Source organism: Periplaneta americana, chromosome 4 (genome assembly GCF_040183065.1).
Source record: "Periplaneta americana isolate PAMFEO1 chromosome 4, P.americana_PAMFEO1_priV1, whole genome shotgun sequence".
In the NCBI taxonomy this organism is placed as follows: domain Eukaryota; kingdom Metazoa; phylum Arthropoda; class Insecta; order Blattodea; family Blattidae; genus Periplaneta; species Periplaneta americana.
This window is the reverse complement of record NC_091120.1, coordinates 120,593,601-120,616,203: the sequence shown is the minus strand read 5'-3', so window position 1 is coordinate 120,616,203 and position 22,603 is coordinate 120,593,601. Positions and strand designations below refer to the sequence as shown.

General features: G+C 34.7%; 1 protein-coding gene across 3 annotated transcripts in view; it reads right to left on the bottom strand.

Moving 5' to 3' along the window:
* LOC138698156 (alpha-tocopherol transfer protein-like) overlaps positions 1-22,603 on the bottom strand; it is a 251,949-nt gene that overhangs the window by 172,104 nt on the left and 57,242 nt on the right. Inside the window, exon 2 of one of the 3 annotated variants that reach the window (XM_069823904.1) lies at positions 21,297-21,368. The exons of the other annotated variants lie outside the window; for them this stretch is intronic. The gene's annotated coding sequence lies outside the window, so the exon portion shown is untranslated. The remainder of the gene's footprint in view (positions 1-21,296; positions 21,369-22,603) is intronic. 3 annotated transcript variants of the gene reach the window in all.

Sequence of the window (22,603 nt, the reverse complement as noted above, 5' to 3'; positions counted from 1 at the left end):
ATTTCAGATTGAATTCTGTTTTGAATATTTGCCGATAGAACCATAATTTCTCTGCTACCCTCCCTTCTGCATGACACTCTTCTTGATACAAATCATCATTTAAATTAATGCACTGTTGAGAAAGAACATAGCTATTAGTCGATACGTTTAAGAGGAATGGCGTGAACCATAACTATTTATCTAGGATCAGAGAAACGTAAGCGCTGTTACGTTCCAAATATTACATTAATTGGCAATGCTTTTTAGAATCTAAAGACGGATAAGCTTTTACGTTTGTCTGATCCATGCTATTATTCATCAAATGTAGATACGCTAGCACCTAAAATTGGAACTAGTTAAGATACAGATACGTTTGTCTGATCCTCAGATAGACCTCAATTCCTGGTTTCTTGCAGTTGTGTCAGTTAAAAAATGGGAAAATTGTAGATCCGTCTCTCTGAGCCTAAGTAGGCGTATTATTATTACTTTCATCATAATCACCGTTATCCGCCTTCCCGGTATTAGGCAAGTGGCCTGTAACGTTCTCACTCCAGCGCTTCAAAGATCTACTCAAACTTCTTTCCATCATAGTTGGTAACTTAGTTTAATAAATAGTTGCAGAGGAATCTTGGTGGGAGATATCCTGAAAACATATTGTGTCCAGCTATTACGATAATTTTTTATTTGTCCCAAAATAGATTGCACATGTAGTTCTTCTAAACTGTTTGTATTGCGTTTGTGATCTAAATGAGTGTAGCCTGCTGTGCGCACATACATCTTATTTCCTCTGCCTTTCATCTTTTTTACAAATGGTTCATGCTTCACTACCATATTAAAGAACTGGTCTGGAAAATGTTTTCTAAATTCTATAAAGTCTTATTTTATTATTATTATTATTATTATTATTATTATTATTATTATTATTATCATCATCATCATCATTATTCGTTATGGCTCATGTAGCTTTTTGAGCTACATTCAACGAACGAAGTTCGATTTCTGGAAGAGATGTGGAGATACTCGTATGTCCCTCTCTTAAAGGAACTGGGCTTGGTACCAAGCCTTGTATTTTCTCTCTGTGGCCTTGTGAGATGCCGACTACATTGCCACTGGCTGTAAGCGCCTTCACAAGGTTAACGATATGCATAACAATGAAGATAGAATGGCCAAAGAATCCAATTCTTGAATGACGCTGCTGGTGACGAAAATTATTACTTTCCTGTGCATTTTTCTGTACTTACACGATTTCCAGAGCCTTACATGGAGGAGCATGATGCAACTTCTGTAGCTGATGACGACAGGCTGAATGCATGCCTATTTTCTTCATTTTTCATCAATGTGTTATTTATATAAAAAAAAGTTCATATATCGTGCAATCTTGTTTCAGTACGGGATTTCAAGCTGGTATAATTACATCTATTTTTAATAAACACACCTATTCTTACATTGTTCGCTTGTTATGTCAGGACAATAAAATTGTGTATTTGTTTTACTTGTTAATGTTCCTTTTCAAACGTTCATCCAAATGTAGTAGTTTCTAGCGCTTAAATTGGGTTTTATTTGTGGGATGAAATTTTTCTTTCAATAAATTATACTTGGAACTTATGAAGAATATTTGTTAATACATTGTCGTGTCTGATTTTACACTCTTGGGAAATCGTTTAGCAGGCAGGTTATTATTATTGAACTGTTGTTACCCTATCATCATCGCTATAATTTTAATAATGAGTCATTATTATTTATTATTATTATTATTATTATTATTATTATTATTATTATTATTATTATTATAAGTGGTGATGGTTATGGTAATAGTACTGTTTCTTTATTAATAGCAGTATGAAGTAATAATATTCTAACATCATTAAATGGAACAAAAGCCAGAAATATGAAGAAATTTCATATACTGAAAATTCAATTTTAGAAATGAAATTTCTAAGAGCAGTTGGGAGCCATAGATTGCTTGACAAAAAAGAAATGAAAACATAAGAAAAGAATAAAATTATCAGCAGACGAAGTAAAAACAAAAATCGAGCAATGTAGAACATAGCAGACACCGCATGTAGGCCTACTACTGTACTAAAATACCAGCTGGAAGGAGACATTTCGGAAGGCCTTTGAAATGAGGGGCAGACCAATAACTTATTGGTAGAAGTTTAAAAGTTTGGAATCGGAACGTATCCAGAAAGAAACAATCCTTGACGTTGATGATAATGATTATGATGTTTAACTATTAATTTATATTTTAAGTTAGATAAAAAATGTTTAACCTTCACGATCCTTCTTTCTGCTTCATTGCATATTTTATTTAAAATATAAAAGTATCGAAAATATTTTTAGACAGCCATTCCTAAAATTAGATCTCTTAATGTTGGCAAACGTGTTAAAAATTGACTATTACAGTGGATATTGAGAAAAATACTTTTAACGTTAGTACGAAAGGTAATTTTAACATTGACTTTCAACGATTGTCAATGTTTCCCACCATGTCACACGACAGAAATCGTAATCGATCAATAAATTGATTCAATGACAGGCCTACTTTAAATGTTTTTATTAAGAACGTATAGGCTACATATTATATACGTACATTTCTTCAACAACTATTATTTTATTGATGTATAACTTTTTACTAGGGTCTACTGGTAACACTCTTGGCAGGATTTATGGGAAGTAAATTAGGGGTTTTAAGCAACGTCTGAATGAGTGGAAAGAATATTTTCGCTGTATATTAATTAGAATATTCTTTATCTTGCAACATTTTATAAATTTATTTTATGATATTGGCCTATTATATTGTTTCCACACTTTTGCTGGTATTAATTCAAATAATCTTTAGGGAGCTTTTTTTTATTTCTTCCAGTTCATTTTCAGAATTATCATTAATTTTCGAACGATACTTTGATATTACAGTCATAATGTTTCATAAATATACCGCCAGATGGCATTCAATGCATATTTACCTCAGAATCAATGTATTTTTAAGTTGGTTATTTAACGACGCTGTATCAACTACTAGGTTATTTAGCGTCGATGAGATTGGTGATAGCGAGATGGTATTCGGCGAGATGAGGCCCAGGATTCACCATAGATAACCTGGCATTCACCTTACGGTTGGGGAAAACCTCGGAAAAAAAACCCAACCAGGTAATCAGCCCAAGCGGGGATCGAACCCACTCCCGAACGCAACTTTAGACTGGCAGGCAAGCGTATTAACCGACTGAGTCACGCCCGGTGGCTTGGAGTCCATATAGGAGAGTACTGCATTCTTTTGATCTGACAAATGCCGACGTGGCGGCCACATTTACTCTAGGGGAGACTTAATACAACGCAAGATTTGCATAGGAACACAGTTTTCTAGTATAATATTTCATTGCTGTCTTCAAGAATGCTGTGTTGTGCAGTAAACTGCTCTCAAAGGTCAGAAAATAATATCACATTTTTTTCTGCTGCCTCAGGGAGACATAAATAAAGAAAGAAGAAAGAAATAGGAAAACAACATCAACAGAACTAGAATTAAGTCACAAACAATAGGGAGAATATACCTCAATGATTAATTTTTTCAGTGACATAATTATAATTGAAAATATCAAGGTGGGCAAAAGCGGACGTTGTAAACCACTCCAACCTGGTATAATATTGACATCAAAAACAGTTATTGATATTAAATAAAATTGTCTTAAAGCGAACTTCAAATATCTTATGCTGGGTAGATGCAGGCAGGATGCGTTAGAAAATTTATTTTCTATTGTCTGCTACCGAAATTCAATCCCGGATTCAAACGAATTCAAAATTGTATTACGATTAATATTTTTTTCTCAGTTTTTCTCACAAACGACATATGAAAGTTACGCAGTTTTCGATTCTGAGCAATTAGTTGAGTTTCTAGGTACAGATATAAGTAAACCCCAATGAGAAAGGCCTAGTGTAGATGAATGTGAGCAAAAGGAAATTGATATTATTGTAATTTAACTGAAAATATAAATATTAACTTAAGTGAACAACATGCTTTTTACTATTTGTTGGGTTCAGTTTTGATCAAAATAAAACAAAATAAGTCATATAGTATTTTGGAAACTGTTTTTCATCTCTAATAACTGATAACAGGGATGAATCTATAACTTTTATTAGCATATTAGTGTCTCTTCAAGTCGTACAAGGAAATGCCACTTGTATAACCTTGTAAATCTGTGTTTGATATCCTAAATGCAGAAAAATATTTTAGAAACAAAAGTGAAATCTTGGTAGAAAATGAGTTGAAACTGAAGACCGTGACGACTTTGTTCCTTAACATTTCAATTCATTCATTCCCAACTTGTCATAACATTTTTGAAAAAGTCTTATCACTGTATTTTAAGACTAGAATGGACTTATTGTTAGGAGAATTATCTGTTACAGTAAATGCACTACAACAATCTGTTAAATGTGGCAGTCGAAATGTTGGTATGAGATTTGCATTAGGAAATTGCTGATTTTATCCCTATTGAAATGAACATAACATAAATAATAAAGTGTTATCATCTCTAATCAGTCATTTCACTCGGACAATATTGCTTATTAATCCATGTCTCCTGTATTCAATAAACCACAACAATATGTATGATATCGCCCTTAATAACCTTTGTTCTAGCATACTGCATATCGTCGTTGTTACTGCAATAACTCCTATGTGAAAAATACAAAATTGTTCAGTAGGAAGAGAAAAAAAATTTATTCATCCTATGGCAGCCGTACATAGGAGACTGTGAATTCTGACATTTTCGAAACAAAGAAATATAATTACATACAGGAGATTTTATTGTTTGCTGTATCACTATTTAAGGTATTTAATAGAGCAAAAATCAGAAAATCGATAACTATGTCACATAGGAGTTATTGCAGGAACAACGACGATATTCTTCTGTGCCGAGCAAGGAGTAAAAATGTTCCACCAGATAGCACAATATAATTCAATTCAACTAATATAAGTAAATGAAATTGTTAAACTATCTAAAGTATCTATAAATACTAAAAAGTTGTGTATGATACATGTTAAAATTGTTTTGTTCTGAATATTGCGTTTTTAGCCTGCGGCTTCATTTCGCAAACATTTCTATTCACAAATTGAGATGCCATTTTAACACTTGTATCGTAAATAACTATTTTGATGCATTACAATAGTGTCTCACACTTCTTGCAATAGGAAGAGTAAAAGCTATCATAAGTTTGCCGTGTTCAGTTTCTTAAAAAAAAATTTTTTTCAACAACCAATGTGTGTAAAATTCCACAAGAATGTGGAATTGTTGTGACATTTTTATTAAATTTACACGTTTAAGGCAGTTTTCACTTTTTTAAACCTTTCAAACCTGTAATAAATTCCACACACAATAGGCCTAAATGATTAGTTATTTTTCAGGTATGATATGATCGAATGTTGACTTGTATGAATGTTTGGTGAACTTTCGTTGCTATATGTGGGATCAAACTTTTTAATTTGATGACATTGTCAACAACTCACATTACCCACTACTACAAAACTGATTTTCAGTTTTTAAATCCAGAAAACAGGAGAGAATATAAGCCAAAGGAGTGGCGAGTAAAGCATTGACACGTGAAGTGAGACCGGAACAAAAATCATTCATTGCGATTTCTCATGAAGTGTCTGCTAGAGATGAATTGGCAACATTATTTTGGAGATAGTAAAATATCGTGAGATCCAACGAGCGGTGGAGTTCTCAGACGCGCCTACAATGTCACGAATATTGCGAGAAAGTGTGGCGGGAAATCCTGCCAGCAGCCCATGCCTAGTTCTGTTAAATGGGATGTAGGCCTATTGAAAGCGTATTGCGTTCTTTGTAACGTTACTTGTGAGGAATGTAAGTGTTTGGCAAATAAAGAAAGTGAAATGGCTTCCAATGTAGCTCAGAGAATTTTATTGTGCAAGATTTAGTGAGAAAGAAAGGTTACAAGAAATTGAAGCGAAATGTTAGAAGAGAGTATCCGGAAATACGAGATCCTTCACAATGGTACGCTTAGGAACTTTTTCGTAAGTGGAGATCTATGGAAGCTATCTGTAATAAAAAAAAGCAGGACTATTGTAAATAAAAAAGAAATTACAGACGAAAGGGTTAATGACATTCGACTGGGCTTGAAATTAAGTTCCAAAACATCTTCACAAGCGGAGGTTAGTCACTTTGAACAATATATTTGTATTAAGTAAGTAGACATAATGTCATATTTTATGTACAGTATTTAATATTTATTAATTTTTGTGCATTTTTATTATTCATTAACTTTGATTTATTATCCATTTTTATTTTATTAATATAATACAATATTATATATATATATATATATATATATATATATATATATATATATATTGCACAGGACGAGCAGTGACAGATGTGGACGGCTAACGGCAGACCCCAAGTGTATAGTACAAGGCAGATAACGTAAGTTATATGTCACTTTGCGTATAACTCTGTCTACTATTGTATTTATATCATTGTTGTTGTTTAGTCAACTGTCCGAAGGCAGGTCTGAACCTCTCAAGTGATACTACAAGGCACCACTTATAAGGCAAATAGGCCAGGAGATAATTGGATAGAGTGGCAAGTTCCTTTCCCCTCCGTTGAATACTTCGCCGAATAGCTACATATTACACTCATCATACTTCAAATATCATCATTAGATTGCTGTTCAATAATAAATATATCCAAACACTCCGCAGCAATCTAGCTTGAAATATACTTGTGACAACGTTGAGGCTCTGAACGAATATGTGCCAAAAATCTCAACTGGTAGCGACAATATGATTAACTCATTTATTCATTTGAAAGACTGAAAACAAGTATAATTTCATCAAGGCAATTGAACGCTAGAAACGTTTAATAGTTTTACATATTTTATTCTTCTTTTTCTAAATGTATAAACATGAACTCTGGAGCAGCTCAGCACTTGTAACTTGGAGTACAATTTTTATCTCGATAAAAACACAGTTTCGGAGTACATCAATTGTCTCATGATCTTTTTCCCTTACCCAAAATCTGGATATTACAATTGTGGAGCCCTTGGAGGCTATGAAACTAAATCTCTTCTGATCCTTCTCCCATAAAATATTTCTCCCAGATGTTATCCCACACCACCAGCTATGTGAGCAGGAATTGAAATCACATAACATAGGCCTACCTGCAATGATTCGTGCTGCAGCAATCTGGTAGCATATCTTTATAATTTTATATTTTACAAACGTAGTCCTCTATATCTTCTAGTCTATACAACATTTTTGCTTCTTTACACACCTGAATATTTAACATTGTTAACACCGCCCGACGGCTTACACAAGTTTCAACCTTACAGATGTATTTCAGCACCTTCTTAACGAAGCCACCTTCTTAACCACCACCAGCTATGTGAGCAGGAATTGAAATCACATAACATAGGCCTACCTGCAATGATTCGTGCTGCAGCAATCTGGTAGCATATCTTTATAATTTTATATTTTACAAACGTAGTCCTCTATATCTTCTAGTCTATACAACATTTTTGCTTCTTTACACACCTGAATATTTAACATTGTTAACACCGCCCGACGGCTTACACAAGTTTCAACCTTACAGATGTATTTCAGCACCTTCTTAACGAAGCCAGAATTTTATTTATATTTTCCTAATTTGAGCATAAGAGAGCGCTGTAGTCAAGCATGCATCCAAAAGAAATGTCCGGATATCCTCTAATATCGTCGCAAATTGTTGTAGTTTCTTGTAAGGCAAATATGAAATTTAAAATTATTAACTCTTTTAAAACAGTATTCCTAGCCTACTCACTACACTTAATTTTGTACCTAACTACATTTAAGTGACACATGGCTTTTGAAAGACCATGCATTATATTTTGGACAACCTCCAAATAAAATCTTCGAACACTGGTTTGGCTGTAATCTCACAGGACTATAGGGGACATTTATCTATAAGAGCTTCTCTATTCAGTCACAAAACTCTCTTATATGTAGATTGATGATATAGACCTTCCAGATTTATTTTCCTTCCAAAAAGAGCCATGGTAAGAATTATTTATGTCATTCTCAGCCAGGTTTTAACCCGTACAAATCGAGTTCAATAGCAGACACGGTAAACGCTAGAACATAGAAAACGACATGAGAGTAGGTTACATATGTTTCAAAATAACAATAAAGAGTGCTATCTTTAATAACTGATAAATTGCCAGGCCCCTCTCCAATCATCTCTACCCTATAAATAATCACTATGGATATTGGGATATTGGGTTCATATAGTCTTATTTGGAATAATAGCCGATTATGAGGAAATAACGGTCTATATTACTAGCCGTACCCGTGCGCTCCGCTGCACCCATTAGAAATAAATATAAAGTAATTACATAATTAAAATAGGACATTTGATCCAGGGAACATTCGTGTTTGATAGGAGGATAAATCGTTTAATATGTTACTTAATTTAAATTGCATCCAAATAATTAAAATGCGATCATTTTGGTCCAGAGATCACTCATTGGTGCAATGACAATTTCTTTAACACGTTTCTAATTTTTATTACATGCAACCATAGTTTAATGAACATTGACATCATTTAGATTTAATGTGTATACTTTATTTTACTTGTTATAGGTTTCCATTGAATTATGGTAATAACTTAATTTTAACCCTTGTTTTCTACGTATTCAGTAAATGGCGTTTGGCCCACTATGGTTCTGAACCCTTCAAATAACTTAAAATATATTGTATAATATTATATTATATTATATTATATTATATTATATTATATTATATTATATTATATTATATTATATTATATTATATTTAAAAACAACGTGATGTGACTATTTTTCATTAATTTTTTTTTAAACAATATAATTAATATATATTAAATCAATGAAATAAAATTAATTAATCAAAATAGATTGGAATATAGAAGGCCATGATTTAATAATGTGTGCTTTGTTTTCTCTTTCATTTCAAACGTTTATTATTATGTGAATAATATCCTTAACTGGATTAACTCTTGATTACCTGAAGACTTACTTATTTTGTTTCTTCATGTGTGTATTAGGAATGTTTTTCGTCATGTGAATATTCAAGTAATTCAGTGTGTTTTCTAGTGACTTTACAGACTTGTTGATTTTACATAGCAACAGTGCTTAAAATTATTAATTAACTAATTAATTTCATTCAGCTTTCGTCTTCGTCTAGTTTATTTACGCGTTTTACTTTAATTTATCAGTGATGTCAACCAACATCCCTCTGTGTACTCCTTTTGAATCTACTAACATTTCTTCTGTGACTTGTAATTTATGTGGTAAATCTTTTACTCATGAGGCATCAATACCCACGTTTCGAGATGTCATACATCAGAAGATTCTTCGCTGTATATTACCTCATCTGCAGCAGGAAGTTCTTCTGATATTTCTACACATATTAGTGCTATCACTGAACCTGATGAATATATTCCATGCCCACATTGTCCATCAGGTGATACTAGACATTTTAGAGGTACTCATGGTCTGCGCATTCATCACTCACGTGTGCATTTTGACATTCAAGATGCAATTCCATCCTCAAATATCACCCACGAAGAGCTTCACTCCATACTCATACAGTGCAAGAAATCTGTTGCTGTCATACGCAGAATCCCCAAGGGAGCTCGCCCATTGGCTGCGGACCGACTTCGACATCTGATTGACCTTTGTATAACGTTTAATTCCGAAGCCCATTGGGTCAATTTAATGCTTTACGCTTACATTGCTCTTCGTGTTCCTGAAAAGTCTCTAATAAATCACTAATCTCCAAGATTAAGGAAAACATAAACAATTTTCAAAATCCTTCTTTCACCGAGTCTATTCGTACTGAGAAGAAGTCACCACATATCTCCCTGGCGCAACGTATAGAGAGGAAAATTGCTGAAGGAGACATTCGCAACGCTGTTCGTATATTATCATCCGATATGGGGATAGCTGAATACAATCAACTTACTTACGAAGAATTATTATCAAAACACCCGCCCCCTTCTCGACCATCTACTTTTCCTGATGCTCCTGTTATTACTGCTAATCACCCATCTTTTTCTGAATCTGATGTCCTACACGCCATTAAAAGTTTCCCTCAAGGATCTGCTTCTGGTATTGATGGTCTGCGACCTCAGCATCTAGTTGATTTAGTGTCCATTTCAGCTGGTGACTCTGGTAAAAAGCTCCTTTCATCCATAACTAATCTCTGCAATTTTTTGTCTCAAGGTAAATTAAATGATAATGTACGTACAAATTTCTTTGGTGCCTCTTTGCTTGCAGGTAATAAACCTAACGGTGGCATACGCCCAATCGCAATAGGTAATACTTTCAGGCGCCTTGTTTCTAAAATTATTTGTCACGCTATTAAGACTGAAAGTGGTCATATTTTTCGACCTCATCAACTAGGATTTGGTTCTCCTAAAGGTTGTGAATCTGTTATACACTCTGTACGATCCTTCTTACATACTTATGATAACTCAGATAAAATTCTATTGAAGATAGATTTTAAGAACGCATTTAACAGCATTGAACGTGATATCATGTTAAACTCTTTTTTAGAAAAATTCCCCAGTTTTTACCCTTTTGTTTGGCAGTCTTACAGATATTCGTCCAATCTATTTTTTAATTCCAAAATTATTTTATCACAAAGAGGCTGTCAGCAGGGAGACCCTTTAGGGCCTTTACTCTTCAGTCTTACAGTCCACTCCCTCATCCAAAAATTAACTAGTGACTTAAATCTCTTTTATTTGGATGATGGGACTTTAGCAGGAGATTCCCATGATGTTCTTTGTGATCTACAGAAAATCATTCATCTTGGTTCCGAACTTGGTCTTGAGATTAATCCTAATAAATGTGAAATTTATTTTTGTTCTGCTATTAACCCAAATATTTTATCTTCTTTCCAGAATATTGCTCCTGGCATTAAAACTGTCACAAAGTCAAATCTGTCCGTCCTGGGTTCTCCCATCTTTTTAGATTCTGTTGATGAAATAGCTACTCAAAAATTGGAGCTCCTGAAAACTCTGTTTGGTCGTCTTGAACATTTTCACCCCCAAGTCTCTTATTTCATTGTCAAAAATTGCCTATTAATCCCTAAATTCACTTATTTTTTAAGAACTACACCCTTATTTCTTTTTCCTACTTTTCTCCAGCAGGCAGATGATTTATTAAAGCAGTCTTTGCAATCTATTTTAAATACTTCTTTTGACAACGACAGTTGGGTACAGGCTTCTCTCCCAATTAAATTAGGAGGCCTCGGTATTCGTACACTTAATGATATTTGTATACCAGCTTTTTATCTTCAGTCTTTGGCGTTATTGACTTCATCAAATTTATTTTCCCTATTTACAGTGATGCTGTCGACATTTGCTATGTTCCTGAAGCTTTAAATAAGTGGTACCAAAAAACGAATAACTTTGCTCCTCCCCAGAATCCAGCCATTCAAAAAGCCTGGGATGAGATTATTGCAGGTCAAATACTTGATTCTCTTATATCCTCTTTCACATCTGACAAGGACATCGCTCGTATTAAAGCTCTCCAAGAGAAGGAATCTGGATCTTGGCTCCATGCTCTGCCTTCCTCCTATGTTGGTACCTTGATGGACGGTAAATCTTTCCAAATCGCTACTGCATTCCGTCTGGGCTGCAAAATTTGCCATGTACACCAATGTATATGCGGAGAGACTGTGGATTCCTTTGGACATCATGCCTTAAGCTGTGCTAGAAGTAAAGGTCGCATTCCTAGGCATTCTGCTATTAATAACATCATTAGTAGATCTTTAACCTCCTGTGACATTCCAACTCTTCTTGAACCATCTGGTATTAGCCGGTCGGATGGTAAACGACCTGACGGCTTGACATTAATTCCTTGGTCCAAAGGTAAATCACTCATCTGGGATTTTACATGTGTAGATACATTAGCCCTTTCCCATTTAAAATCTTCTGTCAATTGTGCCGGATCTGCTGCTGAATCCGCTTATCATGCTAAACGACGCAAATATGAACATTTAACATCAAATTAAATCTTCGTCGCTTTTGCAGTTGAGACCTTTGGTCCGTGGTGTAGAGACGCTAAAGATCTACTCACCCAAATTGGTACACGCCTACTGTCCCGTACCGGCGATCCTAGATGTATCAATTTCCTTCGTCAACGCATTGGAATAGCAGTTCAGCGAGGGAATGCTGCCTCCATCCTGGGATCATTTCCTAACTCTAATTCGTTAGAAGAGATCTTTCTCATTTAATGTGTAGCGTACCTGCTTGAGCACGGGTAGAAAGTTCGCAAGAACAAAACTTCCACGAAGAAAGGAGAGGGGATGTCCGATCTTTAATGAAGCCATGGTCGAGAATATCCACAAGGCGAGGTGCTCCCCATCGGCAACATGAAGATCAACTCTATGTCTGAGTTACGACGGCTGGCCGGCGTCAAGAGCATGGGCGATGCGGAATGCCCCACGCTGCTGGACATCGAGATCTGCAGCGAGCAGGACGACCCCAGGCAGTGCCCCAACTTCGGCGTCAAGTGCAAGATCTTCGAACTGGACGCTTGCCAAGGCATCGGAAAGGTGTGTCTGGTGTACATTCACAAGAGCGAGTGCGAATCCGATCTAAAACGAGAGGACCCCAAGATCTGGCTGCTGGACAGAAGTTTCGAGTGGCACTACCTGGCTGCAGACTTCACGCAGTACTTCCGCATGATGCGGGTACACCAGGGTCTCCCCCAGTGGCAGTTCAAATTCACGCCCATGGACCTAACACCGTGGGCTGAGCAAATGTTCGTGTTGATCGCACCGCATCTGCTCCAATCTGATGTGAATAACCCACTCACACAGAGCTTGGACTGGTGTGACATGCAGTATAACCACCTCGACCCTGCGATCTTAATTGAACTAATTTATTTCCAATTAATTCAATTAATTTTAAATTGCTCTTAATTTATTGCAATGTAATCTATTTTGATTAATTAATTTTATTTCATTGATTATATTATATTATATTGTATTATATTATATTATATTATATTATATTATATTATATTATATTATATTATATTATATTATATTATATTATATTATATTATATTTTATGCTCGACCATGCCGAAATGTAGTAATTATACACCTGGTAGCAGTCCTTTAATGCATGTCATTAAAGTACAGGTGTTCAGCCAATGACAACTCAGCTTACAGGTGTTCAGCCAATGACAAGTCAGCTTTGTACCGTTATAAAACCGCAAGTATCGATTATTCTCGGATATGCAATCGAAAGAGAATTAGCGAAAAGTCACGGAGGCTGGAAATCCAATACTGTCGCAGAAGGTTATGTTCTGTTACTATTATAATTAGCGTTAATTGTAAATAATATTCAAATAAATTAAATTTGTCATCTCGTTTTTCAATTCTAAATCAATTTCCAGGTTATACATTCTCTGCATTACATCAAGATCAATGACATTATTGTTTCTCGGACAAAATCAATACTTTCGCGTCTGCGCACATCTCACAATTCACGACCTAGAACAAGGTCACTTCCGATCTTGTCAGATACAAATAAAATGTATACATCTGAATAATTTCAAGTTAGAAATATGGTCGGAGCCACCGGCGTGGCTCAGTCGGTTAAGGCGCTTGCCTGCCGGTCTGAAGTTGCGTTCGGGCGTGGGTTCGATCCCCGCTTGGGCTGATTACCTGGTTGGATTTTTTCCGAGGTTTTCCCCAACCGTAATGTGAATGCAAGTTAATCTATGGCGAATCCTCGGCCTCATCTCGCCAAATATCATCTCGCCATCACCAATCTCATCGACGCTAAATAACCTAGTAGTTGATACAGCGTCGTTAAATAACCAACGAAAATTAAAAAAAAATGGTCGAGATTAAAAAGTCGTATGAAACTCGCCTATAATGGTAATTAAGAAGCTCGTATGAAAATTATGAAACTCGCTTGCGCTCGTTTCATAAACATCCATACTCGCTTCTTAATTACTATCATTATAGGCTCGTTGCATAATGCACTAATATTATATTACATTATATTATATCTGAAGTTACTGTAATAACATTATAGCATTATGTCCATCTAGAGAAACTACACTTTCCAATGGTGAAATAATAATTAATTATACAAATCGGTTAATTTAGCTTCCGATATTACTTCATACAAACATTGAAACATTCTCTGTAGGCTATCTTTCATAGCTTTCGATTGTTGCTGTCCAAGGCCCCTTATAGACGAAGTCATTTGTTTTTTTATTTCATTATACGGCCTTAGATGGCAGTTATTTTAATTTTAAAACTCATTTATCTCATTAAATATCAGTCCTATCAAAATTTTTCAAGGAATAAAACTTATCGCAAATTATTTTTAAAGAAACCTTTGCTACGTAACATTTTTCACAGAAATCAATAATAAGCGAGATATTTCGATTTATTTAATTCAGGCCCCCTTATAACCCCCCTTTTAAATAATGTATTTTGAATGCCATATAGCCTAAAATCTAAGTTACAACGAACATAATTTATATTCCAATTTTCATCGAAATCCCTTCATCCATTATCGCGTGAAAAGGTAACAAACATACAGACAGACAGACAGACAGACATACAAACAAAAATTTCAAAAAAGCGATTTTCGGTTTCAAGGTGATTAATTATATATGTTAGGACCAATCATTTTTGGAAAATCGAAAATTACCAGAAAAATTTCGGCTACAGATTTATTATTAGTATAGATTATTGGAATAAAGCAATAAGATTAATTAATTTTTAGATAGTAATCATGAAAAATGAGCATGCAATAGTTTAGAAGAAAATATTATACATTGACAAACAGACCGACAGCATGCTTAAAGAACAATTTTTGGTATTAATGATGCTGAAAATATCGCAGTTCGATGAATGTGTCTAAATCAACTATTTTAAGTACTGTAATCAAAACTTATCCCATAGGCAAGGTGCGCATTTGCGATTCTTTGTCGCTGCATCTGAAAAATTGCTGTCGCAGAACTCTATTGACATAAATTGCTATGAAAGCACTGCGACCAATAAATTGCTATGGATTTCAGTGAAACCACTTTCGTGATGGCTCTTTTGTTCCGTGCCAAAAGAAAACGACAGAGACACCATTATTGCGTGCATCCGATTTTAAGCAAAGGATTAGACTTCATTGCGGTCACAATACACGTTTAACTGAATTTTATAAACTGCTAGTCTTTCCTATCTCTATTATTTTTCTCTCAGTATCAAGCACACTATTTACAGACCATCGTCACCGTTTGATTCTTGGTCAGACACATTAAATCGACACTATAAAACGATATCGTCAGACAATGTACACACTACATTTAATTGCAGATAACCTACCACTAAACTGTCGCTAATGTGTACAGGTCTGTGTATATAATGTGATGATTCATTCCAGATAGCGACAGTCGCGTCGCCACTAAAATACTAGATCTGGTTGCATTTTTTTTAAATCGTTGCGATTAGGGCTATATATTTATAGTCGCATATGAGTTTTGCGGCTAAGCAGTCGCGTGATTACAAATTGCAATTGTGAGCCTACGCTAAGTCTCTATAAAAGTTATCGAAATTAATACTTACTTACAAATGGCTTTTAAGGAACCCGCAGGTCCATTGCCGCCCTCACATAAGTCCGGCATCGATCCCTATCCTGTACAAGATTAATCCAGTCCCTATCATCATATCCCACCTCCCTCAAATCCATTTTAATATTATCCTCCATCAATTACAAATTACACATTATATTTGATTTGGCGTGTGTAGTGTTGGTAATCTAATTAAGAACTGTAGTCTTTTCTGTGTAACTTGATTTACTGAACTTTCACTAATTATTAATAGCACCTATATTAGTGAAAGCAATTAACATATTTCTCGGTTCTATATCTTCTTACATTCCAACTGGCCTACAACAAATTATTTTGTTGCACAATAAAATTCGAGAGAAAGGAAAGAATAACAGTACCACATCGTATCAAATGTTAGAATCTGTACGCCATTGGAAAGTATCTAGATCACATAAGAAATTACGTTCTTAATTTGTGCTTATGAATTTCGGTATCTCAAGCGGTAACGTTCATATTTACAAAGCTAGGGAAACAAAGTCCGATTCCCGGCAAGTAAGTGAAAATTTTTCTCCCCAACGCAAGGGCTGTGTGTGCGTCCCTATTTTTTGGTGTTGTCTTAAAGATGTCTTTGCCCATACAGGTCACATGACATACATGTTTAATGGTGTCACACAGTTCTCGCAAGAGTGAGAACGGATTGATTAAATTGTCGGCACTTTGTCTGTATTTGTATTTGTATTAAATGAATCTGAGTAATACAGATTTAGTGCGCGTCCGTGGCTCAGCAGTAGCGCACTGGTCTTCCATACAGATGACCAGAATTCGATCCCCGGCCTGGTCGTGATGGAATTTGTGGTGCACAAACGGACATTGCAGAGGGTCCTTTCCGTTGAATCTAATTCCCTCTTTCATTTATCCTCTTTATTTCATCCATCATCTGCAATAGTTAAAAATAGGGTAGAGTGAAGTCTTGAGAGTAGTACATCCTCCGATGCTGATATAAGATTTAAGGGCTTGGGGCTCCGGGCTCTGGGGCTTATCACGTACACCTCAGGGGATAGAGTCTCATTCTGTGAGGACTGTGTTAGGATGAACCGCCTGTCACCATCGGGTATACTAGCCTTGTCAGACTTTTAGGAAATAGCGAACACTGTAATGCTACTGCGGGTACTTTGTCAGACGAAGGAGAGGAGAGCATCCACCGCAAAGGGAAGGGACGGGAAAGATTTTACTTAACGTAAATATGACTACAAACTACTTACAAATAAATGTATAATGCTTGAATTAAGAACAGTAATATTCATATTTCCATGAATATGTAACATTATCTTCTGAAAAAAAAAAAAAAAAAAAAAAAAAAAAAAAGGAGCTTAAATACCAACACAAAGTAAACAGTTTTTTATTTTCGTGCAATAGTTAGGCCTAAAGAAGACATTTGAATTTCCCTTTTGAACAATGAAACGTTATAATAAAATTGACGATAACATAAAATGACCTTCTTTTAACTTAACCATTACAAACTTGTTTTAAATTAAAACGTTAATTCTTATGAACTACAAGGGTTATTACTTAAAACAGCAAATATACTTAGGAGTGCATAAATGAAAAAAATAAAAATAAAAAATAAGTTAGGAATGCACTAGACTTACTATTTTTGAACTTAGATAGTTTCCAGCTATAAATTAAGTTTGTTTTAGCTACAAATGAAGGGCATTCAGTAGGGTGCTGTTTGTTTCATAAAATGACGTAATTGTTGGATTTGAAAAGTAGGCAGAGGCTCAAATGACTACACGTCAATATTCGCGGCGTTAGATAAAAACACTCTTAGCAAATCTCATTTTGGACGTGATATGTTCATCTGTCGAATGGGATGTCGGTTTAGTTTTATTGTGATTCATTCTGGAAAAAAACTGTTTACATGTGTTTGTATGTAGTACTTCCAAATATTGGAATGACGTCTGCGCCGAAACTACGTAACTGAGGGAAGCGGGAGCGATTAAGTGATAGTTAACAATAACTTATCCTTCTCCTTGTATTGCGGTTGCAGTTTTCTGTCACACACGAGACGAATGAATTCTAATTGCAAGTTTGACGCGACAAAACACTGAAAGGCATGTGTACTGTGTACTCACTCCTACGATACAATACCTTTGCTGCCCCTTTACAGCTGCGGGAGGGGAAGCGACATATTGTGTAGTATCTTTAAGGAAGGACTATACTCAACGAGATAGAAAGAGAAGACTATAGAGTGGCCATGTTGTCCTGTACAGCGCTCTTTGCGGTGCCACCGCGAAACACGGCAGATCTGAGCTAAGCGCCCGCCTTTGTAAAAATTCGTCTGCTTACAATGTTATTTAACGGAAGTAAGGAGTACAAAAAAACGAAGAAAAAACATGCCTATTGTGTGTGCTGCATATAACTGCAATGTCAAAAGGAAAAAGACAACTGATATATCATATTTCATGTAAATTTTATGAAGTTAAGTCCATAGTTTTGTTAATTAGCAGCATTTTTTTCATGCATAAATGTGTAACAACGCCCGGCATAAACAAAATAAATGGTTCACTGGTAATGTACTTAAACTAAATACGGATAAAACCAATACAATTCCGTTTCAGACCCAGTGAAAAACAAATACAATACAATATTAAAACTGTATTTCGTCACCGGCATCCTTTATTTCTGCTCCTTCTGTCCTTACTGCTTATACAAGAAGACGATGAGCTGTAGCTTATAAGAAGTAGGCCTATTTCGAAGACAAACGATTAATCAAATAAATGGTTCACTAGTAATAAAGTTAAACTAAATAAGGATAAAACCGCTACAATTCCGTTTCAAACCTAGTAATAGCAATCAAATATTAAAATTGTATTTCGACACTCGTATCCAAAATAACGCAAAACTCTGGGGTAGGTCGTATTGTTGTTAGTATTTTGACTGGAAGGACATGAAAGAACATAATTGAGCACCCACGTGCAATAATGGGGTAAGTATGAATATATTTCGTAACTACTTACCCCATTATTGTACGTGGGTGCTCAATTATACACTAATAATTATCTGTGGTGCCACAGCCCTTTAAAGGCTCAGACAGACCAGCCGGCTGTTGGCCTCACGTTCACATTTCGATAATAATTATACTTTACTGTAACAAAAAAACTGAAAGGGTGTTTTGTCATGTTTCACCCACGTTACAAGCTTGGAGGTAAAGGTTGTTTACTACATATAGGGCCTACTTTCATTCTATATCTTATGGCATAGTAAATAGTTTTGCAACGTGTAGAGACTGGGAAAACAATTTAATAAAATCATCCGAATCATACTCGTTCATTTTATAGGCAATCTTGCAGGTCGCATTTAAAAGAACCTAGGAATATTAACATTTTCTTCAGTATATTTGCTAGGACTTCTTGTCATACTACATGACAATTTTGCTTATGTTATTCTTTTGAGCATTCCTTCTAGGAATAGCTCAAGTGTTTTAAATTTAGCGTACATAAGTTTAGATTAAGTTCCTAGCACGTATTTGACGAAATACTAGGTTTTTCCACTTCAGTTTAACTGATTTATGCAAACGAAATTAAGACAGCTGACGATTCTAATGTCAGTTATCACCACGCCCACTTTGTTTTGGGCGCATAAGTTCATTACCGACGGTCGTTCAATTTTCTTCAAACATGGCGGCGCAATGACCACTCTATATCTTTCTCTTTCTAACTCGTTGACTATACTAACTGGCGCCAAGTAGGAACGCGGTTGCCCAGAAGTTCGCAGTAGAACGAAATCACATGCTTCCCAGAACCAATCAGATTCAGTTGAGCTTGTTTCGTTGCAGTGGAAAGTTTATTTCGTGGTGACTTCTATAACAATGGTCGGCAAGGACTTTGTAACATGGATGAAAATAGGCATTTTAAGTCAATTCGCATATGCTATTAACGAATATGAGTGTGAAAATGTTCCATGACTCTTCATTTTTTTATCATGAAAATATATTAAATGGAGGGAAAAATAGCAAAAAAAAAAGTGGGTAACTGTATACTGGAATTCTTAAAGAGTCTATAGAAATCTTTTTTACTTTCCATTCTTGAAGATCAGAAAAGAGCTCTAGGTCATTAGGTTTATCCCGTATTCGTGAGTTTGTTGAAAGGTAAGATGTCTGTACCTTTCATTTCTTTATTACTCTAAGCATCAGCCGATAGAAAATTACTGGCAGGTTAGTATTTCAAGTATAAGAATTGATATTTTGGTTTCAGTTTAGATTTGGTTTTACCTGTTATGAGTTGTTTTAAGTTATATATATATAATTTTTATTTATTTATTTATTTATTTATTTATTTATTTATTTATTTATTTATTTATACATATTAAAAAGATACATTAAACATATTACATGCATAAAATACAAATATTAAACAATTTACTCCCGTATGAGCAAACGCTTTTGGTCGGGAGTTCAAAACCGCACTGTAATAAGCAGTAAGAAGAAGGCAAGATAAACAATTAATATAAGCAATAAAATAGCACAGATTACAAAAACAAGAGCCTATATGATAAAGAAAAATCACAACTGGAAATGTTTATAACCAATATTCACAAGTGTAATAATATAAGACTAATATTTAGCAATTAATTATCGAACTCTAGCCTATGTCAAGTTCTCTTAATAATTTCTTTAATTTTTAGTTTAAATTTAATTATACTTATGTTAGCTAAATCAGGGTATAGAGAAATTAATTTATTGTAAGGTAAAGAAAGATAACTGTGCACACCTAGTGTATTATTGTCTGTGAAATCTATTGTATTATAGATTAAATATATATATATATATATATATATATATATATATATATATATATATATATATATATATATATAAATTGTTTCATGAATGACAATATTATACGAATTATAAATTCAGCAGATGGACTTTAGCAGAAGATAGCAAACAAATGGAATTTGATATTTTTTAAAGGCGGCAAATGCACACTCTTAGCCGCACAAGCGGGTAAGAGTAAGGATAAAGAGTTTGCAGTGATTAAGTTATAATACAAACATTTGAATTCACGCCAAAACAATTTGTTTTATATGAGAAACTTTTAAGGCAGACAGAAATTTTCAGGCTTTTAATACACTTATAAGTGACTTTTTTTACACTATTCTAGAGCACAATGCCCACAACAGAAATATGAGATTTAGTAATAAATTTAACTACAATAATTGTAGAAACGAGAAATAAGAGACAATAATTACAAAAAAGGGCTCGAGAATAATAATCGCATACAAATACTCCAAATTCTTCGTAACTTGAATATAACTCGCGCACTCTTACCCACTCATTCTGTGCACACTCTTAGCCGACACTGAGTCAATTTAAGAATGTGTTACTAAAGAGCAGCACAATAATATGATCGTAGGATATTAGTTCATGCCACTTCATTGCTACAAAAAGGTCTTCATTTTAATTTCAACATGTTCCTTCTGACTCACTTATAACTCTGTAGAAAGCTAAAGTTTTCTTTTGAAAAAATTGCATGTGATTTCAAACAAAATGTTTACACACTTTTCTAAATAGAGATTCTTCTGCGGCTCGATCAAAGTATGTCTCAACCTTGTCAATAATCCATACTCAATGGAGTAATGCAAACCAATTTTGCAGTAGGCATACCAACTATGAAATATTCACAAGAGCACTCTTACTCGACCGAGCACACTTACTCTCCGTTACCTTATATTTTTAGCCCTACTTGAAGCCATGTTTCATACCAGCAGCCGTTGAAATTTTAGATTCTGTAAAAAGAAATATGTTTCTTCTCGTATTATAATAATTATATGTGTTGAAATTGTTCTTGTTCATGTGAAAGAAAGTTAATAATAAAATATATATATATATATACATCTGCTCCAATTTGAAAACGTTAAAATCCAAATAAAGATATTTAGTAGGGTAATCAATAGACTTTTTCAGACAAGTTTTAATTATTGACTTTTGTAATAAACCCAGCGGCTTTCTTATGGAATCAGAAACACTGGCCTAACCAACAATCCCACAACGTAATACATACAGTACAGATTGCATCAAGGATAAATAAATAAATCTTAAAACATTAATAGGGAAGTAAGAACGAAGTATAACAAATCTAAATATAATTTTGCGCAATTTATTACGTAAAAATGCAATATATGTCTCCCATATAAGGTGCTGGTCAATTAGTATTCCTAGATATTTAATTTCAGTACAAATGGTTAAACATGAGAAAAATTGAGAGAAATTGTACAATTAGGATTGTGAATATAGTGAAGATGTATTACATTGTGTGAAGTTAGTAAAAAGGGTACAACCGTTGTTTTAGACATATTTAAAAATAGTATGTTTGAATCTAGCCATTTTTTATTAGATGCATACCATTGTTTGCTTTGTGGTCCAAGTCCATTTTAAACCTCTGAAAATAGCTACTGTATCATCTGCATAAGAAAACATATTGCCGTTATTTATGACAAATCAAGCATCAGTAAGTTATTAATATACAAGGTGGTTATAATTAAATTGACGGTGTTCAGCGTGGCATAGCACGGACTCTAATGACCGTAGGAGTGTGAAACCTCGTAGATATGCTAATTAACCAATGTGCTAGCGAATTATGCAAAAAAAAAATTAGTTCCAAGTCTCGCCACCTGGTGTAAATATGGCGCTGTAAGCAGTCAAAACGTGCAATTGTCTGTAACTCTGACGTCAGTATGTTCTTCCGGTTGCATTGCATTGTGTCAGTGCCCTGTTACTTGGTGACGCGTGTTGATTCCAAAGACGTTATAATAGTCGTTGATTCCGCTAGTGGAGTGAATGTTCGTTGAAAATTTAGAAACGCAATGGCTATTGAGAAGGGCGACCGTGTACTGCTAGTGAAGTTGTTTTACCAGAATGACAGCAATAGCAACGCTGCATCGCGTGAATATCGCCGACAGAAACAGTTGAGAGGAGGTCCCATGACAATTAATGGGCTGAACAACATGATGCAAAATTTCAA